The sequence below is a fragment of the Caloenas nicobarica genome, chromosome Z (assembly GCF_036013445.1).
Source record: "Caloenas nicobarica isolate bCalNic1 chromosome Z, bCalNic1.hap1, whole genome shotgun sequence".
Lineage (NCBI taxonomy): Eukaryota > Metazoa > Chordata > Aves > Columbiformes > Columbidae > Caloenas > Caloenas nicobarica.
The window spans coordinates 4,796,207-4,819,229 of record NC_088284.1 but is presented as its reverse complement, the minus strand read 5'-3'; the positions used below and the strand labels follow the sequence as shown (position 1 = coordinate 4,819,229).

Sequence of the window (23,023 nt, the reverse complement as noted above, 5' to 3'; positions counted from 1 at the left end):
TACTTTAATTCCTGCTCCAGCCCTTTGCAACCAATTATTGCAAGTCCCACTAAGTGGGAGCCCAATTATTATGAGAACTACTGATTTCACTAGCATAGAGATGACAAACCCTTTCTCATTTTACTCTCAGATTCAATCCAAAGGGTTTTAGACTCTGATCCAGCACAAGAATTTTCCTTAAGTTAAGTATGTGAATAATTGTGTTCTATTTTGGGAAATCAGAGCATAGATATTTACTTGAATAATAACCCCCAGCAGGTTACACACCAAAGGTGCTGTTGTTCTATCATAACACTGTTGTGCAATGAAATGTTATATTTTTTCAGCAATAAGCCTCTGCTTGCACAAGCAACCTAACAAAATAAATTATTTTGCTGTTTATGTATTGTATTTTGAATTGTTACAAAACAATCTTCCTTGAATTTTAATAATGTCACCCACCAAACTTCATTGTTGTAATACTAACTTCTTGACTACCATATTTATTTCATTCTTATCATCAGCTAATAAAACCATATGAGTCATTGAGTTAAGCAAATCTCATTTTTGCTAGAGCTAGATGACAGCGTCAAGGTGGGAACCCTCCGTTCTGATACTCTACGTCCAGTTTCTCTTGCGCCATATACTTTCTCTGTTGTCTTAGGTAAGTCAGTTGAGTTTTCATTCATGTTCACATAATGTCCATAATGTCAAATACATACATGTATAACACACATGTCACGTGTGAGCTAAGAGATGGGTGCCATTACTGTCAGTGGAGACCTGAAGCTCAGCTCATTTACCTCATTCCTCCAGAACCATTTTACACATCTTAAAATATCTGCTTAAGATGTTTTCGTAGGTTTGGTGAATATAGCAGTGGTTCAAGGGTACTAACTTTCCTGTGAACTTTCCTTAATAGAAAAGTAAAGGATGTGATTCTCCTCTAACCTCCATGCATGATTTGTTTCATATGTACTTTTAAGGTAAACCTTCATTATTAATTGTGGGTGCTTGGTTGCTATTAGAGTAGTATAGCACATGCTTCCCTGAGGGTCCCTTTCTATCACAGCTGTGGAAGATAAGAAATTATTATATGGGAAGGATGAAAGTCAAATTTCCTTTCTATTGCTTTTCTTCCTCCTCCTCCCAGTGTTACACCCTCTGATTTCATTTTCTGCAGACTGGGATTTATATCATCAAATAAGGTCCCAGAGTTCAATGTACAGGGAAGAAGGAGAGTTAACGTATTTCAGAAGGAGATTTAAATCAGCCAGCAAGCTGAACAGAGAGTAGCCAAGAGTTTCCCAATGGTGTTTCTACATGTTGAGCAGGTAACAAGTCTCAAATTCTCCCTCTCAGAAGCTCTTCTCTATGTTTGAAGGAGACAGTCCTGCTCACAGGGAAGCTGCAGTTCAGAGTGTTCTTCTGCAAGTAGATGCCTCTGATCTTTCCTTCAAATAATTGAACAAGATATCTGTCTCCTCTTTCAAAACATGTAAAGGGGAAGGGAACAGAACAGCTCCCGAGCTACAGACTCCCAAAGTGAGAAGGGGGAGTCCTAGACTCAGTCCCTGCTTCTGCCCATGTATAGCCTGCTTTTGGAGACAGATGTCCCTGGCAGCTGCTAACTGTTCTGAGCAGAGACATTTTCCACCCATCAGAAAATAAATTCTTGGCCCAGAAGGAGCCTAAAGCTTACAGTACACTCCTTTGAGGTAAAAAAGAAGTTTCTGGCTTATATTCCAAGAAATAGTTAACATTTTATTTGCAGCAGTCATGGAATGAAGAAACACATTTGAGACATTAGTGCTACAAGAAGACTTTCAGACAACTGCAATTTGTAAAGCATTTTAAAATAGGATAGTACACTTACTAGGAAATAAAGGACAGCCTTTCTAGAAGAGCTGTAGATTATTAGTTGAGAGACTTGGGTCTGTCCCCAACTCAGGAGCCTTGGTAAAGGGATACTCCATTAGTGATGGTGATGTTCCTGCTTCAGTTCTGTTCTGATGAGAAACACAAACATAAAATCAAGCCACACTGAATCACAAATCGTAAAGTCACATAGTTCAGTGCTCTGACTGAGAAATTGCTAGAATAGAGCACAAATAAGGCTCAATCCCCTATGCAAACAGTCTCAGTAGTATTTCAGACTATTTTACTCCCTAGCAATGTGTTTTCTGAAGAGGAATGAGACATGACTCAAGGCACATCTCTAGCTTCATACCAGAGCTACCTCAAACAGAATACTTAGAATATTTAGAATATTCATTCCCTGTGAGCATAGTGATTTTGTTATTGCAGTACATGTTACCCTTCCTTCTGCCTAGAAACAGAATTCCTTCATTGTGTTATGTGCTCTATACTGATAACAGATGGCGGTAATTTTTTCCACAGCCTCAGTTGAATACTCTCATGTTTTGGAGAAGGAGTTCTGTAGTGTTATTTCTGAAAACCACAAAGTCATTAAGGTTTTTTTTCTTTTTCTTTTTTTTTCTTATTCTTTTTTTTTCTTTTTTTCCTTATTCTTTTTCTTTTTCCTTTTCTTTTTCCTTTCTCTTTTCCTTTCCCTTTCCCTTTCTCTTTCTCTTTCTTTCTCTTTCTCTTTCTCCTTCTCTTTCTCCTTCTCTTTCTCTCTTTCTCTTTCTCACTTTCTCTCTTTCTCTTCCTCTTTCCTCTTTCCTCTTTCCTCTTTCCATCTCTTTCTCTTTCTCTTTCTTTCCCCAAGCTGAATGGAGGATATATTTTTTTTCTGACTAGGAAATTCTACACTATTTTAATGTAGAGCTCAATAAACCTTTTGCAACAGCTATTATTATTATTTTTTAAGTTATGCCATTATTTATTAACTGAATGTATCTGGCCAGCTCAAATTACATTCTTTTGATGCTTTTTACATGTGTACTAGTCTCTTTTTTTAATATGTAGTCTAGGAGATAATGGTAGTCTCTAAGATTTTCAGAAGTCAAACCGTGTTATATATATCACATGGGAAACTTTTATGGTAGATGGCATGATAGAAAATGGACTGTATTAGAGCATCATGTTAGGTAATTACAGTTTGAAATACATACAGTATTACTCCTCATAGATGATTAATCCACTTTTAAGGGGTGATAGGTGTTATTAATTGACCCATTCACTGAACTCTAGAAGGTGTTTGGGAACGTGCATACACCACAAATTAGGATTCTACATCATTAATCATCCAAGTCTCCTTCATGACTCAGTAGAAGTGGAAATCAAAAGGCAAAAGGCTAACAGAACTCATCCTTTTACAGGCTCACAGATATATTACAATAAATAAAATTGTTCAGAGCACAGTTCAAAAAGACGCGATCTTTCTCTGTGTTTCCTGTCAGATTTAACAGTTTCTCCCTTCCCACCTCTGGTTTCTTCGCTGGACCTGTAGTCTCGCATATTGCTTATCTTCCACACCAATATACCATCTCTCCAACTCCCCATTTCACATCTCCTCTTCCTTTAGCGCTCTTCATCCTTCTTTCTGTTGTATTTTCCTTTCATTTTACCAGTAGCATACGTGACATAGAGCTGACGGGGTGGCTGTACCTGAAGCACTGTGTTTTCCAACCAGTTTCATTTGACTGTTCTCATTGTGTAAGGCCATGAGGGGAAAGGGCAGGAAAGCAAATAGTATACATAGACATATAAGTGCATGGAGGTCTTGATCAGCTTAAAAAGTTTGATATAGGGTGCCCATAGGTTCCCCTGTACACTGTTATCTTGTTAATGCATATCTTCCCATGTGCACTTTCAGAAACAAAGTATAACCACTAACCGTATAATAGATAAGGGAAACACAGCAGACTGAAACTAATTGAGCAATTCCTCCAACAGAAATGCAAGAAAAGGGGTTATTAATATTCTTCCTAGAGGCTTTGGATGTGCTTCAATATGTGATGAGAGAACTGCACCTGTATCTTTTTTAATATTTCAGTATATCTTATTGTGGTGTCAGGACACAGACTTTTGTTCTGTTTGTTCTGCTAATGGGATTTAGCTTCATCAAGTAATATTCAGCATGACTTCTTCTAAAAGACGCCTGTATGGTAAAACTATGGTAACTTGAATGATGAGTTTAAGACTTGACTGAACACTGAGTGTTGTTTATGAAATAATCATGACTTTGAGATGATGGATAGACTTGATTCCCTGAATTTCCAGCTGAGATTTTCAGCAGGAGCTTCATTAAACAGACATGTGTTCAGCCTGTTGTAATCCAGATACAAATGAATTTGAAAAACTGTTCTAACTTAAAACTTTTGGATCTGAATAATTTAGATTGCCCAATTGGTCCCCAAATTAACATCTTCATTCCTGTTTAGATGGCAGGGAGTAGTGGAAGTGTCATATTGTTGTGTCGAGTTTAAACAACTTCAAGAAACTTTCCCATCTAATCAGGAAAAATCAAATTTATATCTTTCGAAGATAAGCAAAGCTGTATAGTTGTATCAGGGCAAAATGTGCTAGGCTGAAGACTTTTTTTCTCCAAACATAACATAAGGTACTCATTTACATAGATAGGATATAAGAGAGGACTGGCTACTGAACCCTCTGAATTTTTACAGTATACTGAAGACATGCAAAAGAGTCTGAAGTCATTAGCCTGGCTTTAGCCAATAGTCTAAAGATGGAAGAAACCAAATTCAGGGACACCTGAGAGATCTGAATGTCAAATTTTGCTTAGAAAATTCATACTACTTGAAGTAGTCTTCTGCAAGATCCTCAGCTTTTCTAGGTACCTTCGCTGCAAACAGTTATGAATTTCAAAGGCAACAAAGGATGTACTGCCCTGGCAACTCCCCTCCCCTCCACATCTCACTGAGTATTTCCCAGTGCAGTGTTTATCTTGACTCAAAAGATGCACTATTGTGTACAGCTATGCCTCCCACCACATCATCCTCAGCAACATTTTCACATCTTGCTACAATTGTTATTTGTTACCGGCAATTTGAATATACAATTTTTCAAGAAACACAGGTTTAAAGCACAGTCTAATTTAAGTATATGTGTGTACATATGTGCATGAAAAGACTTGCTTAGTAAGCACTACAATATTTTATACATCAATTTATAAACTCATGGCAGAAGTCGTTCCAAACAGCTATCTAGAAACATTCCATCTAACAGCATTCCCTAAGAAGGTCCTGATGGATCCTTGTTTACCCGCTCTTCAAGACCAACAGTGACGAAGACTTAACAGATCTGCTACCTAACGTATACCAGCATTTCATCATCCAGAGCTTAAAAGCCTCTATGTCTTCCTTGCATCTTTCTTATGTAAAAACATTTGAAATTTGTTGTTCTTTGACCTACTCTTTAAGAATCCAGAAAAAAACTTACATAAAAACCCATCTAGAGCAGAAATTATTGACTATAGTGGCAGTATTTCCAGATCTCAGTTTCTTATTTCACCTTCTTGATCTAATTATACCTTAGTACAAAATAATTGCCCTCGCCATCTAAGGTCTGCCTGGGAACTCTACCTTCACCATTAGGCTGGAGTCAGTGTCTACCTTACTCACTTTTCTTCCTGTCTCTTTTGCAAAGAGAAGAAGAAAGGAGAAAATACCATCTGTTTTCAATTTGTTACTACTAGGGCCATTCTGAGGACAAGTCCGGTGATATTTCATAGCCTTTTTCTGCCCCAGTCTGGATATTTCCCTAAGGGGAACTGATCCGATTGTGAATTTGAGAAAATATGAATTCCAAACTTCTGCTCCAAAATGGGAAAAAAAAACATCATACTATTTAAAAATGAGATTGTCCATTAAATCACTTAGTCAGTCATACATAATACATCCCATGGAATTACATACTTCTTCATATATTGAAGAGCCCAATTAATTGTACTTGGTTAAGATATCTTCCACATTTGAAGCTATTCAAACACGGAGACACCTCTCTTTCAGCTGGCAGTTTGTTGAACACAAACTGTGTGGGATATGTATAAGTGTGTATGCGTGCTTCTTGTACCTAATTTCGAATTCAGTTCATTTTAAGCTCAGCTTTATTTCTATGTTTACACAAGCCAGTATCTTGAGAGGCCATGTACTGTAAGCCTTGCAAAGGTTCCAACAAAGCTTTTCTAACAAACTTTAAATTATCATATAGCTGTAACAGTCCAAAAGGAAAACCCTTCCTGAGAGGAAGCAAAAACACAAGGAAAAGAAGCCTAAAACCAAAGACACTCTTTAACACTTTCATAGAAAGCATCACTATGATTTTTTGCCTTATTTCCTTTCATTGCATGTAGCTGTATAACTTGATTTACTTTACCCACAGATCTCCAAAGCACTCCAAAGGAAATTAGTTCCATAACTGTGCTTATTTTATGTACAGAAAGACTTAGGGAAATAGAAATTAGACGGCACTTTGAGAAGTTCAATTTCAGGTAGATAACTACATCTAGAAGAAAAGATGTGCAAGTTCATTGGATATCTCGTCTGAATATCTCTTGTTTCAGCTTATGCCTGTTGTCTCTGGTCCTCCTGATCGGCGTCCCCAAGAAGACCCCCAATCTTTGAATTTTCAATAGTTTTTAAAACACATTTTATGGAAATTTCCATATAATGTATCTGAAGGTACGTTACATTTGTAGTCCTAATGTGGAAGCTACCAAATACATACAAAGGGAAAAAAAGTATACCTAAAAATGTTGCTAATTGCCTGTTCCTATGTTTTAAAGGAGAACGTAAAAGATGAGTAGAGTGGGAACCAGACTCAGATCAAGTCAAAGTTAAGACAAAAGCTAAGATGAGTTTGGATTCTCATTCCATGCAATCATGTGATTACCACATCTTGTTATTGAGGGTATACAGAGAAAGGAGAAGTAAGGGAGCTCCTACTATTTCTCAGCATACCTGGTGCTAGGAATAAGGGTATTCTGACAGTCCTCCTGATCAGAAAATGGCAGATCCTGTCACAGTGCCTGCTTCATGAGATTGAGGGATGCCTATGGATGGGGATAGACAAAAGGTAGGCAAGGGTCTTTGCAGAGAAAGCCAGAAAGAAACACAGGTTGCAGGTAGTTTTAACAGGCTTGTTCTCTACCAGCCTTGAGGAGGTATGAAAAGCTGAAAAAGAGTCCAGAGGAAAGAGAGAATTAAAGAAAACTGCAAATGAAAGAAGAAGAAAGGAAGAAATGTGGTGGAGAAATGCAAGAGGAAGGAATCCAAAGGCAGGCAAGACTTTCAGCCACGTGAGCCTTCACCTATTTTGGGCTCTCACTCTGCACCCATTGACATGGAGTCTGAGCATCAGTCCCAGAAGAAAAGATTTCTGGTGCTAAATAACTGGAAAGTTCTTTCTTTTCTTCTGTGTTTGGTGTCTTCATCCCTTTGCCCATCACATTCTTCCTCAGCTGATTGGCTCCACAAACTCTGTTGTGGTGATATTTGGCATCAAGCTGGAGTTGACAGAGAATGCATGATGTTATTCATACAGAATGCCAAGCTACCATAGATCTCATACTATGTAAGAAAGACTCTTTTATATCTGAAAAGTTAGATTTTGGCCACTTTACTAACCTATGTGTTACATCACATTCTTCAAGTCTGACATTTTTGTCTTTGTAATAAATTGCTCCAATTTGGGTGGTCAGATTTGCTTTAGTGAAGTTATGCCATATTAAAGTATGGATAAATTCAGGTTGAATTAAAGAAAAACAAAAGTATAATATAATTTGTATGTATTTATTTATAAAGTTTTTTTTTTTTTTAATCTAGTTTGGTTGGAATTTTGTAATCTAATTTTTCTAAAATGTGTTTACCTGGAATGGCATAATAAAAATATAAACTGGAAATGTTCTGGAAATATAGAGTAAATGGCAAAAATCCTGTACACACTGACATGTAGTAAATTTAAGGGATTTAAAAGAACATTTAATTTCGGTCTATGTACACTTTAAGTAGAAATACACGTAATGTCAGCGTGTGCAATAAGTGAAGCAAAATAGACAGTAATAAATAATATTTTAGTTGGAGTAATTGACATAGTCAAGGAAAAGTAAACCAGTTTGCACACAAGCCCTTTTCCAGAGTTAAATGGAAGGAGCTCACTCCAGATTCGATGATAACTGTCTTATTCATTTCTAGGCTACCTGACCATTTTTTCATTCCTAAACCACAAAATCCTAAACTAGAAGATTTCCAAAGTAGTATGGTTTCATTTTAATATGTTGTCCCAGCCTATTATATTTAAAAATCTTTCTTACTTTAATACAAATAATAATGTCTGTCTCACTATTTGTCTCTTAGGTTTGAATCTAAATTAATTCTCATCAAAATTAAAAAAAAAAAAAAAAGGATCTGATAACAGATGACTGAAATGAAGAGTGTCCTGCACGGGTCAACAAAGAGGAAAAAAAGGCGATGAAATGTTTGTTTATTCTACATCTCACAGAGTATTAAATTTGCTATCAATTTAAGCTAGTGCATTTTAAAAAATACTTACAGGTTAAGGGGGAAAAAAAAAAGTTGGTACTCGTATCTGAACACCACAACTATCATAGTGCATTTGGCACGAGTTAATAGCTGTAACATATTGGTGTTACCACATCATTTGAAAAGAAAAGCAAAAACTGCAATTGTAGAAGTCTTGCATGGTGCATTCAAAGGATTAATAGCAAAACAGGCTCCTCAGAGCAATTAGGCAGAAGAATATTTAAGAGCAGTCATTGTCATTGGCAGTGAAATGCACATATTCGAATGAGTGAATCCCTTTGCTAAACCAGCACTGGAAGCAATCCAGCCAAGTTAACGCTGCATTACACCTGAGATAATCAGACGTGTACCAAGTCTTGCAGATCACTGGAGATGCCTGTCACTTCTGCTGCTGCTGCTCCAAAAGGTCAATCCTTGTGTTTTCTTTGTGCCTGGTGCTCCTCAACATCTAAAATAAGAGAAATACTTCTGTTGCTAATGGAATATATAAATGAGAAGATTAAACTAATCAAAATAGGAAAGAAAAACAATCAAACATCTTCTATCCATGATACAGTTAATAATTGCATTACTTAATAGCAGAACATAATTAGGATTAGTAGTACAGTCACGAAAGTGGTTTTGCTTCCATGCTTCAAAGTGACACCAAATTTTACATTTCTCTTTAGGATTCAGCCTATAAATCTTAAATAAACCATCACACTCTGATTCTGGACTTGTTCTGCCCTAGGACATTGGGTCATATTGAAAATGTCATCTCATATTGTATTGCTCCACTGAGCATCCAGAAAAACTCAAAACAGAAAGGTCTAATAAATTGGGAGTCTGTGTCTACACACAATAGGTAGAGTAGTGATTCCACCACATGTTCCTCATAGTGTGAGAGTGATAATAGCAGGTCTTATATCTCTGCAAGAAAGGAAATAAAAACAATAGCAGCTTAAGATACCATGGTAGGAACAAAAAGGAAGGATGGGCTCTCCTGCCATCACCATGAGATTGCCAAGGTGTAGCTCTACCACACTAGGAGCGCTATCGACACAGATATACCTCCCAAAAATCAAACCTTGAGAACTGTTATAAAAACATCAACATACTTCCTCCTGAAAACCTTTTCTGAGTAAAAAGAACAGTTTTGAAAAGCTCTGATTATTTCAATTGATTTCTTAGTGAGGTGAAGAATTGGAGTACAAAATTTATTGTGTTTTGATTGGACTTTGGTGACAACATTTAAACTAAACATTTTAATCTGACAGGAAGAAGCACAGCTGGGGTAGAAGATATGACATGAACAAAAGGTTTCTTTACAGTAGTCTTGATTTTCATTTTCCTCAGGATTTTCAGGGCTTCCCATGAAATAATATTTTGGTTTATTTATTGAGATTGTGCATTGGGAAGAAAATAAGATCATTTAAGACCCAGCTATCTCAGTACAAATACAGTACAGCTAAGTTGGTTGATGTCTAAATAGGGATCATTACCACAATCTGAAAAGTATTGATCAGTGTTAGACACAAAGCAGGGCTAAAGATGGATTGAAGAAACTGTGTTCTTCGCATTCTGAAGGACTATAATTTCTTTTCTCAGTGTTGTGAGTAAATCCTCGTACTGAACCTATATTTATACTCATTATAGAATGACATTGATGGCTTTGCAACAGAATTTGCAATGTTCAAAATCTGCAACAGTTTTATCATATAAAATGAATAGCCTCAGCTTTTTCTAATAAAAATATACTTATAAAATACTTTTCAGAAAAGGGATACACTCAATTGCATGTTCTCAATATTAAATGCAAGGGGGTTTGAAGTGAAAAAATAATTAAAAATTGAGTGTTCAGATATCCAGCCTGCAAATTATTTCTCAACTAGCCTGTTCTCCCCACTTAACATACCCCTCTGGACAACACGTCTTCTGGAGTGATGTATGAGGAGAAAACTAGGGAAATGGAATAAAGCAAGATTTTCTGCACTGTGACAGCTAACTCTGTGGAGTATTTCCTTTTGCTCAGGGATTTTGTGCATTCAGCTGCAGCCAGCTCTCTTCCTGGCTCATGCCACTACACACTCCCACCTTCCAGTCTGGGCTTTTGTGGTGGACGTTATCAGTTAGTCTGAAGATTTTGCTAATTTACTACGAGTTTATGCCTGCCTGGGTCTTAGGAAGTTTTGAGCTGGGGGCAATTCCCCATCTAGCAATTCTGCTGCAGCATGTTGTGAGATACCCAGAAAGCGTGTAGCCACACACAGCCATGACCCCATAACTATGGACCATTCATCTTCTCTATCAGTGGGGACTCTCACCTCTTGGGGCCATGCAACAAGTGAAGGCTATATTGCAAGAGAGGCAGTTTCTAATGCCAAACTCTACCTCCAGAGGGCTGGTACCACTAAACTCATTGCATACAACAGCCAGATCTTTCAATAAACCTATTGTTAAAAATTATCTCTATGTGCAACACAAAGTCTCTTCTCATTACTAATCAACCCAAGATGATAAGGGACTTCAATAGGAGCCATAAAAAGGGACTATAGGAACCTCTTGATTGAGACCTTATCATTTTCTAATTTTGGTGTCCTTGGCTCTTCCTTCACACTCCCACTGATCAATCATTAAAACGGTGGTGTGTGGAGGTTCCAGTAACTGTTTGACTTGTTATTATCAACTTTACCCCCTCATGAAACTGCTCACTTCCCTATGATTTGTGTAGATCAATACAGAGGAAAAGTCACAAAAGTAGTAAAAAGAAATGCCAATCAGAAAGATGTCAAAAGAAAAAGAAAGTTTGACAACATCAGGATCAATCAGGGACTGTTCAAGAGAACTTGTCAGCTGTGATTAATGGCAAATTGTATGTTGCTGTCATTTGGAAAATCCTTTAGAACTTTTAAGATCACTGCATGGAGAAACTGAGTTTCAATTCTTTTGTTATCTTGAAATTTATTAGTTACCAGGTCTAGAGTGGGCCAGGCAAACTACTTCTTAGCAAACAAAAGTCTGGTCTTGTCATAGCTGAATAAATCTCTCCTAACCATGTTTGGGTAAAGGATAGGATCCATTTCACACAGCTCTGGGGAGATCCTGCTCTCCACCTCCTTCATGAAATGGTTAACTAGGCCACTGAAAAAGCGATATGCATGAAGGAATGCTCTGAAATATTAGTACATTGCTATGACATAGAGAGGTGGTATTTCACAAGCAGAAGTATTGTTGCTGCTCTCTCCTTAGCTGGGGCTTACCAGAGCCCAAAACTGATAGGAGACTTCAGCGCTGTGATAGTGACCCCTGCAACTTCCAACATCCTTAGAGGAACTCCTCAAGTACAAGTGAACTTCATGGGGAGAGCTGGACCACTGTAAGTTGGACTGTCCCTAAATCACGGGAAAGAGAGTGTCACCAAGACTGGTAGTTCCACTTTTGCTATAGTAGCATCTCTGAAACTGGAAGGGAGCTCCTTTGGAAAAGCCAAGGAGAAATATGTTGCTAAAGTTCCTTCAGGAGTAGAGAGAGAAAGGGAGAGTGAGAAGAGCTGTGCCACTTCTTCAGTGCCTTTTCAGCACTTCTCTATTTTCCTAATGTTCATTTTTTTCTGGAGAAGAAAGTACCCAAATTCTGTGCATGGAGAGTCTGTGCCATGGCTGTCAACAGAGGCAGGCTGAAATTATCCACTGGCACCATCCCAGTGAACACATCTTCCTGTTACTTACTCAGCAGTTGTGATTTGGGTCCCTTTGATACTGGAGGAAAAATGTCTGGAAAACTCACATGCCCTTTTCATTTAGGGTATAGGAAATTACATTTTTTAATTGAAAGGATTAAGAGCTGAATCTTCCACATCGATCTGGACAAATATTTTACTTCTGCCATGCTCTCTAAGCTATGCATGATGGTAAAAAAACACTACATAGCAGGTGCCAGCCAACAGATATTCATACTCTTACAATCCACCTGTAATTGTCCTGATATTGAGACGTGCAGAGCTCAGGAGGTAGGGACATTTCTGAGCAAAGATACCTTCTTTACGATATGACTTGCAAAAGGCAGTTGTTTTCTTGTTTTTCCTAAATCTCCTTCGCTTGTATCCAAAATAACTGAAAGCCTTTGTGTGCCAGGTGCAAGATGTGTACATTCTTGTAAGATCAGATGGTAAAAGTAACTCAGGCAATCTTGATGTAAATATCATACCGTCCCTTCTTTATCTCAATAAGAGCAGCTCCTGATTGCCTTTGGTCTCCTTGGGTTTCTCATGAGAGGCAGCAGGGTATTTCTAAAAATTACACCCCTCTTAGAAGACTATCTTGCTTCTACATGATAGAAAACCATTCCATTTGTTAGTGTAGTGCCCCTGAATTTCTACCTGACCCAGACAACTTAGAGAGGATAGACAAATCCTGAAGAGACGCTGTCCTTAAGTCTACAGAGAGATCTATATTCAGCTGGTATTCACGTCATCTACAGTCTATAAAACTGTAGTAATTTTCATCCAATTTTTACAGCATATTTCAAAAGTTTATTTCAAAGTGATTTTAAAAAAATGATAGCATAATGAACCTCAATAAAGAGTGGGAAACAGGGAAAACGATGCATGCTGAGATGCCCAAGGTAACTTTACAGGATAATGGCAATATCACAAGTCATTCATGCTTGCCCTCAGGCCACAGGTTTCCCAGCAACTAAAGGTCTGTCCCAATCTGTAGCACAATGTCCTATGCACTACCTGCCTAATGCTTCCATATGGTTTTGTCAAGCTAAGTTTCAGCACCATTTAAATCAAATTAATCTCGTAAAAGAAATTAGTTCTTATTTGGCTTTGGTTGTCACTTTAGTTTAGTGCTATTTTGAATAACTTTATATGGTGGCTGTATTCAAATTTCCATTAATTAAGCCATATAATTTTGCAAGTGTAGTTGCATACAACAGTATCTCTTTGCTGCATTGGACAGAGACTGTTTAAGCTACCTGATGTTAGGTCAGGTCTCTAGAAATAAAGTTTTCTATAGCTACATACTTTCTTATTTAGCAATTTGTGCTCTGAGGCTGGAGTGCGCAATCTTAGACACAGTCAGAAAATGTTGATCCACGTCAGTATCCCGGCTAATCTCAGCTGATCATCCTGAGTATGATCACAGCATCTGTGGTGTATTCAACTCCAGTTATATGTATGCAGCTGCAAGAATATTTACACTGCATTGTATAAAATACATTTATTCTCAGTACTAAAAATGTAACACAACTGGGATTCTGCTGAAGATATAGGTGGCAGTATATCAGGTACATGAGATAAATGTCAGATTAGCTGACAGTTCCATTCAGTCTAACACATTTAATACACTAATTTAGATTTAATGTGCATATCTGAGGATTCTATAATATTTGTTTGTCAGAAGAAGGTGATATACAGATACACGGTACTGTTTTAACTAGCCACTGATCAAAGAAGCGTAACAGGTTTTTAAAGGCAAGAATTACTAATGCTTTGATACTTTCTCTGCATCAGAAATCAGCCTTTCCAACTCTGGTTGACTTTTTATTTTTCCCACCAGTGCTGTAGAGTTGTAAAGCAAAGCAATTCTGAAAGAACAAAAGTGCTCCACAGGTCTGAAGATTACATCTCTTATGATAGGTCTGTCCCAGCTGTGTTGCACTAGTGTACTCTGTTCAACAAAACTGTGGTTGGAACTTTTGCCTCATCGTCCCATCAGCAGTTACCATGCACGGCAAATAAAATAAGTTTGGTAGTTTCAGCAGTTACAGTAGAATGAATAGGGGGAAAAAATGTGGATTTAAGTTTCAGACACATTACCTACTGCTACTGTTATATGCCCATTTTCTTTGCAATTCTAGTGCCTTCCCCTATTCTCCATCTCACCAAACTCTCCTAGATGTGGAATGTGAGCTGTTCCTTGCTCTTTGACCATGCTCTGGTCAACACAATTTAGTGATGCCTAGCTCTACACTGTCTCATTATCCTCACTGCTTGGCCTGATTCCCAGCTCTGCTATGAAGAGGCAGATGGGACCTGAGAGAAAAAGGGGATGTTCAGGGGGTGCCAAAATGAGAGCCCTGCCATAGAGATGAAAATGTCTCTGACTACTGCAATTCATGTTCCCCCATGTCCTCAAGGATGTTTTCTCACATGTGTGTCTTCACCTTCCCAAAGGATCTTAGGTCCTCACAGGAGACTCATAGTCCACCATGGAACACTGACTTACCATTTCTTATCCATTTCCTGATTTCATCTTTCAGTCAAAATTGGGGCCAGTTATTATCCTGTGATGTGAGTCACAGAGTCACAGAATCACAAAATCACAGAAGCACAGAATGCTTGGGGTTGGAAGGGACCTCTGGAGATCATCTAGTCCACCCATCTACTAAAGCAGATTCACCAAGAGCAGATCACACAGTGTCCAGGAGGGTTCGAATGTCTCCAGAGAAGGAGACTCCACAACCTCTCTGGGCAGCCTCAAAGTAAAGAATTTTCTCCTCACAATCAGATGGAAGCTTCTATGCTTCAGTCTATGCCTGTTGCCCCTCATCCTATCATTGGGCACCACTGAAAGAAGTCTGGTCTCATCCTCTTGACACCCACCCTGAGATATTTATCAGAATAAATAAGGCCTCCTTTCAGCCTTCTCCAGGCTGAACAGACCCAGCTCTCTCCATCTTTCTTCACAAGAGATGCTCCAGATCCCTCACCATCTTTGTAGCCCACCATTGGACTCCCTCCAGCAATTCCTTGTCCTTAAATTGAGTAGCCCAGAACTGGTCACAGAACTCCAGATGCAACCTCACCAGGGCAGAGCAGAGCAGCAGGACAACCTCCCTTGACCTGCTGGTCACACTCTTCCTAATGCACCCCAGGTACCACTGGCTTTCTTGGCCACAAGAGCACATCACTGGCTCATGGTAAACCTGTTGTCCACCAGATTCCCAGGTCCCTCTCTGCAATGCTGCTTTCCAGCAGGTCAACCCCTAACCTGTACTGGTGTCTGGCATTATTCCTCTCCAGGTGCAGGACCCTACACTTACTCTTGTTGAATTTCATCAGATTCTTCTCTGCCCAGTTCTCCAGCCTGTCCAGGTCTCGCTGAATGGCAAGCACAACCTTGCGGTGCATCAACCTTTCCTCCTAGTTTGGTATCACTGGCAAACTTGCTGAGGGTGCACTCAGCCTCTTCATTCAGGTCATTGATGAACAGGTTGAACAGGACTGGACCTAGTACTGACCCCTGGGGAATCCCACTAACTACAGGCCTCCAAACAGACTGTGCACCAATGATCACAGACCTCTGACTTCTGCCATCCAGCCAGTTCTCAATCCATCTCACCATCCACTCATCCAACCCATATTTCCTAAGCTTGCCTATGAGGAGGTTGTGAGAGACGGTGTCAAAAGCCTTGCTGAAGTCAAGGTAGATGACATCCACTGCTCTCTTCTCATTTACACAGCCAGTCATGCCATTATAGGAGGCTATCAAGTTGGTTGAGCATGATTTTCCCTTGGTAAATCCATGTTGACCACTCCTGATAACATTATTTTCCTCCACATGCTTGTAGATGACATCCTGAATGAGCTGTTCCATTACCTTTCTAGGGCTGGAGGTGAGGTTGACTGGCATATAGTTTCCTGGGTCATCCTTCTTGCCCTTTTTGAAGACTGGATTGACACTGGCCTTCTTCCAGTCCATGGGCACCTCTCATGTTCTCCATGACCTTTCAAAGATGATGGAGAGTGGTTTAGCAATAACGTCTGAAAACTCTCTCAGCACTTATGGGTGCATCCCATTGGGGCCCACGTATTTGTCGGTGTCAAGTTTACCTAAATGGTCTCTAACCTGGTCTTCCTCAACCAAGGGAAAGTCTTCCTTTCTCCAGACTCTCTGTATAACCTCCAGGGTCTGGAATACCTGAGGGCCAGCTTTAGCAATAAAGACAGAAGCAAAGGCGGCATTCAGTTACTCTGCCTTCTCTGTATCATCCGTCACCAGGGCACCCATCTCATTCAGCAGCAGACCTATGGTTTCTCTAGTCTTCCTTTTGCTGCTGAAGTACTTGAAGAAGCCTTTCTTGTTGTCCTTGACACCCCTGGCCAGATGTAATTCCAAGTGGAGCTTGGCCTTCCTCACAGCATCCCTGCCTACACTAACAGTCACCTTATATTCCTCCCAAAAAGTCACATGAGAGCCCAAAGCCCAGGTGTTGCAGGCAGTTCTCCTGGTAGACTGTCATCATATTTTGGGATGCATCACTGAACTTTTATGTTTTCTTGTGCTCAGAACAGGAAGATGAACCTTGGTTGTGTCATAATGTTTCAGATGCTGGCTAATGTTTTGGGTGTGGACATTCTTTGTTTATAGAATACACAAATCTCTCCTATGAGACTTTGTTCCACCTTTAAAAAAGTACAGTTCTTTCAACAAAACTTCTCGTGCAAAGTGTCACTAAGCAGATAATTTGAAATATTTTTATATAGCCTCAGGGTAGCTCAGCTACCCAAAGATTGGGTTTCAGAATATAAATTTTGGTCTAAACTCTGTTTAATTTAAAATCTCAAAGTTCTTGAGCAGAAACAGGTTGGGAGGTTTTGGGTTTTGCTTTCATTAGGCTTTTCATCACTTTGAAAAGGAAGACAGTTATAGAGATGTTCATTAAATGTGGAAGCACAGAAGTAAGGCATGGAAAGGTGAGGAGGTTTTCAAAATCAAGCAGAAGAGCAGTACTAGGGCTCACAACAAGCTACCGATCTCAAATGTGCTCTCCTTTATTAGGTTATTCTGACTCTAAAACTTCGCCCTTCATCAGGCTCGATAATTGGCACTTCTAACCTAGGGGTTTAATCGAAATCAGCTTCCACATTCATTTTGATTTAATGAAGAGCTGATAGGAACATCATCAACCCTCTAATTGAATGAAATCTCTCCACTAAATGGCACAGGGATTTAGACTGAGTTCTGCAAGTGACAAGAAAACACAGAAAGTCTAAAATTTGCCCTTACCAATGGATTTCTTTCTAAAGAGCCATTATTAACATGATGACGACTTTTTCACATCCTCTTCCCAGTTCTGGCAGCTTCTTGGTTTTCTGTATCAGAGTTGCTTGGTAAAACCTACATTTCTTTCCTCTGAAGGAAACTCATGTTACTTATATCTATAAAAGCACATGTGCATCCTGTGGCAGAGAGTCTTGACAATAACGCTATACTACTTTGCCCACTTTCTTAGTTAATATAAAGTTTCATAGGTTTCTGTTCATTGAGCTAGACCCAGAGCAGGTGTAAACTCCATTTCAGTGAGTCTGTGTTGGTTTTGACCAACTGCAGATAGGATTTCACTGAGTTTTGTGTGCTGATTTTTCCAAATAGGAAAAGAAATGTTTAAAGAAAAATGAGCAAAACACTGCTTGCCCTTTTTGCATTCGCTCTGCTTGGTTTTGTTTTGTTTGTCTGGTTTTGGTTTGAGGTTTGGCAGTTTGGGGTTTTTTTTGTTGTGATGGTGGCTTTGTTTGTTGTTTGGGGGGAGTTGTTTGTTTGTTCGTTTTGTTGTTTGTTTGTTTGTTTTTTCACAAAGTCTTTCAGACCTAACTGTCATCAGCTGTAGCAAAAATGTCCTTCAAAAACTAGGACAACAAATTGTTAAAACAGAGCTAAGAGTCATCCCTACCATTCCTGTTACTCAATTTTAACCCAACTGACTGATACATAGATTAGAATAACACAGGTCAAGGAAGGAAAATATGCAAATGGATAAGTTTGTGAAAGTTTCTTGGTGATTTGTATCTCTGGGAAGTTAGACCATTTGTGCGTGAAGACTGCGCTGGCCAATAGAATAATCTATGATATAGATAGGGCACTGTGTTCTCAAAACTGAATTGTCCTCCCAGGCTCTGGGCTATTCTGCCTCCTGAACAGTGATGAGCCACAAACGTCTCTAATATTTGCCTTTTTCCTCTCCATGTTGCCTGTTTTGTCTACTTAGATTGGAAGGTGGAGGATTCTCTTTTGTCCTGTATTATGAGATCCTTATCTCACTTCAGGGTCTGAGACACATAACAGAATAAAGGATACTAAATAAATGTATATAAATCAATTGTGACCCTTCTCATCTGCTTCTTCCCACCCCCAGCCCCTCATGTTGCTTTATTTATTCATTTTGCTGCTCACTGCTTTGCCTAGACATCTCAGAGCAGCTCCACCAACTACTTTATTGGCTCACTTAATCCCTGGTCTCACTTGATCCCTGGTCTCATTTCTCTATAGCTTTCTTCTCTCTATTTTAAGTCAGGGAACAGAGTTGAAGTGGGGGAGGGACAGGAAAATCACACAGTCTAACTTCTATAATTTTATGGTTTTACTGCTTGGGATGTATGATTCATGCAGTTCCACATTTTGTCCTTTTATTTTTTTTTCCTAGAGAGACTAGTTTTAATGATCATAAACCACTGCAGTTAGGGAGGGAGCCTTGCCAGCTCTCAGTATTCCCAGCCAAATCTCCCTTCAATTGTTTAGATTTCTTTCCAACTGTATAAAGTTCCTAGGTAGGGTGGAGGGAGGAAAACGGGGGCCCCAGCATCCAGGTTTCTACAGGAGTCTGCGGGAAGTTTTTTTGTTGTTTTTTTTCAGGCGAAATTGCCTTTCCCAAAAATTTACCCTGACACCATCTATCATTGGACTAGTTTTATGGCACAGGACAGTAAAACAGTTTTCTTCCAAACTTCTAAGACAATTTCTGTCTCGACAAATTGAGCTTTGGTCCAAAGGAACTAAATTCTGTGACAGCTGTTTTTGGAGGCTCTCCAAGTTTCTCGCTATTCCCCAAAAAATAAGATGTTGAAAACCATCCTATGATCTCCCTAAATCTTTCACTTTAGGATTTAACTTTCTTATCACAAAAGAAGCTGAAACATGAATCTTCAAATATGTGAGGCTGTCCTCAGTTATCCAGACTCTGGATTTAATGAGATCTAACAATGTACACTGCCATTCTGAAAAGCCTAACTTGATGTGGTACATAAACAAAAATACTTAGAGGTGCCACTTTTCAGAGTGGATACTCATGGGCACCCTCTTCTGCTTGTCCTTTAATTCCAAATTGCCTTTATGCCTGGATCAAATAGTCAATACGAAGCTACTGGACTCAATAAGAACAGAATGTCATCTATTTCCCTCTGAGTCCACAGCGTTCTGAAAATTCTTTCCTTCTAAAGATGCATTAGGAATTGTCATGAACACTCCATATTACCTGAAGTTCTGATTTGTGTCTTTCCTCAGAAAGCCAGGTGTCTTGGGAGCATTCTGGTGTGTAAGAGAAAAGAAAAAAAAAAAAAAGAAAAAAAAAAAAAAGAGAGATCTAAGAGAGAAAGAAAAAAATGAAGCACCCTTTCTCTCAAGACTTCTTTTATCTTACTGCACTCAATTTCCAATGGGGCATATGCTTTTGTTTTTCTCAGGAAATGTAGGCTATCTTCACTAAGTGTTATTCTTCCTGCTCTCCTGAAGGTGTATTTTGCATTAAGATCATTTGAATTTTTCTCTGTGGATTTCTTGTTTAATATTTCCTGTGGAGTATTTCTTGCAAAAAAGTCACCTGGTTTTGAATTTCTCCCTCTCTTCCCAGACAGTCATGCCCGTGAAAACCCATTTTCTTTCTTTTGCTGTTCTATGGGCTCCCAGTCTGAGGGGGGGCAGACTTGCTGTATATCTGAATATGCACTATATGATTCTTTGACCTAATTGCACTTGGGACTTGCCAGGTGCATTCCCCTACTTACCACTCCAGCCAACCCTTTTATTATAATTCCTCTGGTGTACCAGATGTTCCCAGCATTGCGTTCTCCCTAGGTGGATTTTAAGGCAGAGCTCTCCTTCCTCCCAGGCTCAGCCGCAGCTGTGAACTGATAGAGCTGCCTCTCCCCACTGCTGTGAGCTTTAATCGTGTTCTAAAGTTTCATTATAAGAGTGATCCATTCTGGAAGATATTTCACACTCCCCAAGCCCCAGGCAAGTCCTAACAGACTTTTTTAATTTTTTTTTTTTCTAACTTTCCTCCCTTTCCTCTTTTTTTTTTTTTTTTCCTTTCTCTTTGATGATCTTCTGCAGGTGCTTGAGCAAATACAAGGCTCCAAGTTCTGCATCTCCCAAGACTGCTGCAGTTTTTAGCTCTCAGACACTATTCCAGGAGCCATTCTCCTTTTCATGGCTGACAGCTGGTCTTTTTCAGGAGTTGCTGGCATGTAGTCAGGGAACTCTGATCATATGCCTTGTAAGATTCTTAGTGGCTGACATCATTTGCCAAACACCAACTTTCCGTGACAGCTTTTTTTGGACTTTCCCGCTCCACAGATATTTGGCTGCCAGGTATAATTCTCCATCATTAAAATACAACTTTGGGCTCCCTCATCACAAGAGTGGGTGCATGAGGATGTAGACAGACAGTGTAAAAGAAAATTATTTGAATTTTTCCCTGTGATTTCTGTGCAGATCATCCCCTTGAGACCTCCAATAACTCATTTATGCTGTGTGAATTTACTGGCAAAAGACATCAGTAGATGGTTATCTCCTAGATGTCATGATTTCACCCCAATAACCTTGTATTAGGACAAAATTTAAAGTTTCTGTCCTTTCACAGTTTGAATCTGAAGACTTTTACTTAGAAAACAAAGGCCATTTAGCGTAGGCAGTGATGGGTCATTATTTCAAAGATGTCCTAAATTTAGCCCTTGCTGTTGTGATGACTCATCCAGTCATATTGCAGTGCAGGAAGCAATGAAAAAGCATCAGAATAATGCGAAGTAATTCCCTGCTCCTGTAATGTCTCTCTGGCTACATGGTTTTCCAGCTCCTTCCAGCCCGGACTTATGTTCTTATTATTGTTTATTTGCACCAAAGTATCCTGGAATGCCCACTCCAATGCAAGTAGGTAGACAACAACCAGAAGGTCTTAGTCCCTCCCCAATTAATCTTCATGGTCTAAGCATGCAATGAGAGACCAGTCAGTCTACAAAACACAAGGGGGTGCACAAGAAATAGTAAATGGTTTGTGCCCACTGTGTAGGGCTTATAGTTTAATAAGGAAATGTCAGCTTGTTATGGTGGAACCTGTTCCCCAAATCAGCACTGACCAGAGCCATGGCATCCATACTGTGCCACAAAGTGGCATGTGGGCCTCAAAAACTCTCCAACTATATTCATGCAAAATTGAGCAAATGCTCATCCCAGTGTGTGTAAAAATGCATGACAAAACCATAACCAATCTTGTTAGTTTGGTCAATATTGTCTTAGGGATATCTGTCTTGTGGGAGGATAAGGAGTCAAACTTTGAGTGGCCACATTTCTTCCAGTAGCTGGCCTATTTCTTCCAGATTTTGCTAGTAAATGAATTGCTGTTGGTCAAAAGCATGGAATTAATTATATTAAATGACTTTTTTTTTTCCTTACTGGAATAAAAATCCTAGAATTCTTAAAATTTTCCAAATTATTATATTAGGACTGACAAGGAGAAGGAAACCATCAGGACATAGTCGCCTTGCCATGTAATAAGGTCAGTCCAGAACCTGCTGATACCACTCGAGAGTCAGTTGAGTGAGAAGCTGAGGCTCCCACTCTCACATTCTTTGGCTGGGGAATGTTTTCCATCAAATCTTAGTTATCTGACTTCATTGTCCAGAAGAGGGCTACAAAGTTGCTGAAGGGTTTGGAGAGGAAGCCATATGAGGAGCAGTTAAATTCACTTGGTTTGTTTAGCCTGGAGAAGAGGGGACTTAGAGGATACCTCATCATGGCTACAGCTTCCTCACAATGGGAGGAGGAGGGGCAGGGCTGAGCTCTTCTCTTTGGTGACCAATGACAGAACCTGAGGGAATGGCAGGAAGATGTGCCAGGGGAGGGTCAGGTTGGACATTAGGAAAAGGTTCTTCACCCAGAGGGTGCTGGACACTGGAACAGGTTCCCCAGGGAGGTGTCACTGCCCCAACCTGACAGTGTTCAAGAAGAGACTGGACAACGTCCTCAGACCCATGGTGTGACCTGTGGGGTTGTCCTGTGCAGGGACAGGAGTTGGACTCAGCGATCTTTGTGGGTCCCTTCCAACTCAGAACATTCTATGATTTCTGACTCAGTAACCAAAGCTATCTACATAGACAGTGACTAAGCCAGAAGACCTTTTAGGTGACTTTATTCCTGTGCAGCAATGTTCACTATTATTTTTTTTAGCAACAATCTGTGAAGGAAGAACTATCGTGCATACACTGTTCTTCAGAACAACTACAATTGTAATCGTAACAAGTACAAGAATAATTGTTCTTGAGGGTATAAAATTGAGTACAACTTTCTTATTAAAAAAAATGAAAAAGAAATAATATACTTTTTGTTTGTTTGTTTGGGGCAGCTTTAACCACATCTGAGAAAAGACTATCCACTTCTAAAGCTCTCATATAATCCAGTGCAACTACCTACTAACAACAACCTCTTTTTGGAAGGGGAACATGAGCCCTGAACATCTGTGACCAGTTCGCACCTAAATATTGCTGAAGAATCCTTAAGATGTGAATTCTCAAATAAAGGGGAAATTAGAGTAGTAGA

At 39.4% G+C, this 23,023-nt stretch overlaps 1 long non-coding RNA gene across 1 annotated transcript; it reads right to left on the bottom strand.

Annotated features, from left to right (window-relative positions):
* Positions 1 to 8,803: 8,803 nt before the first annotated feature.
* Positions 8,804 to 20,280, bottom strand: LOC136001331 (uncharacterized). Its single transcript, XR_010607769.1, has 3 exons — positions 20,215 to 20,280; positions 19,686 to 19,738; positions 8,804 to 8,895 (listed from the first exon to the last, which is right to left on the bottom strand). It is a non-coding gene; the product is annotated as an uncharacterized LOC136001331 (long non-coding RNA).
* Positions 20,281 to 23,023: the final 2,743 nt, after the last annotated feature.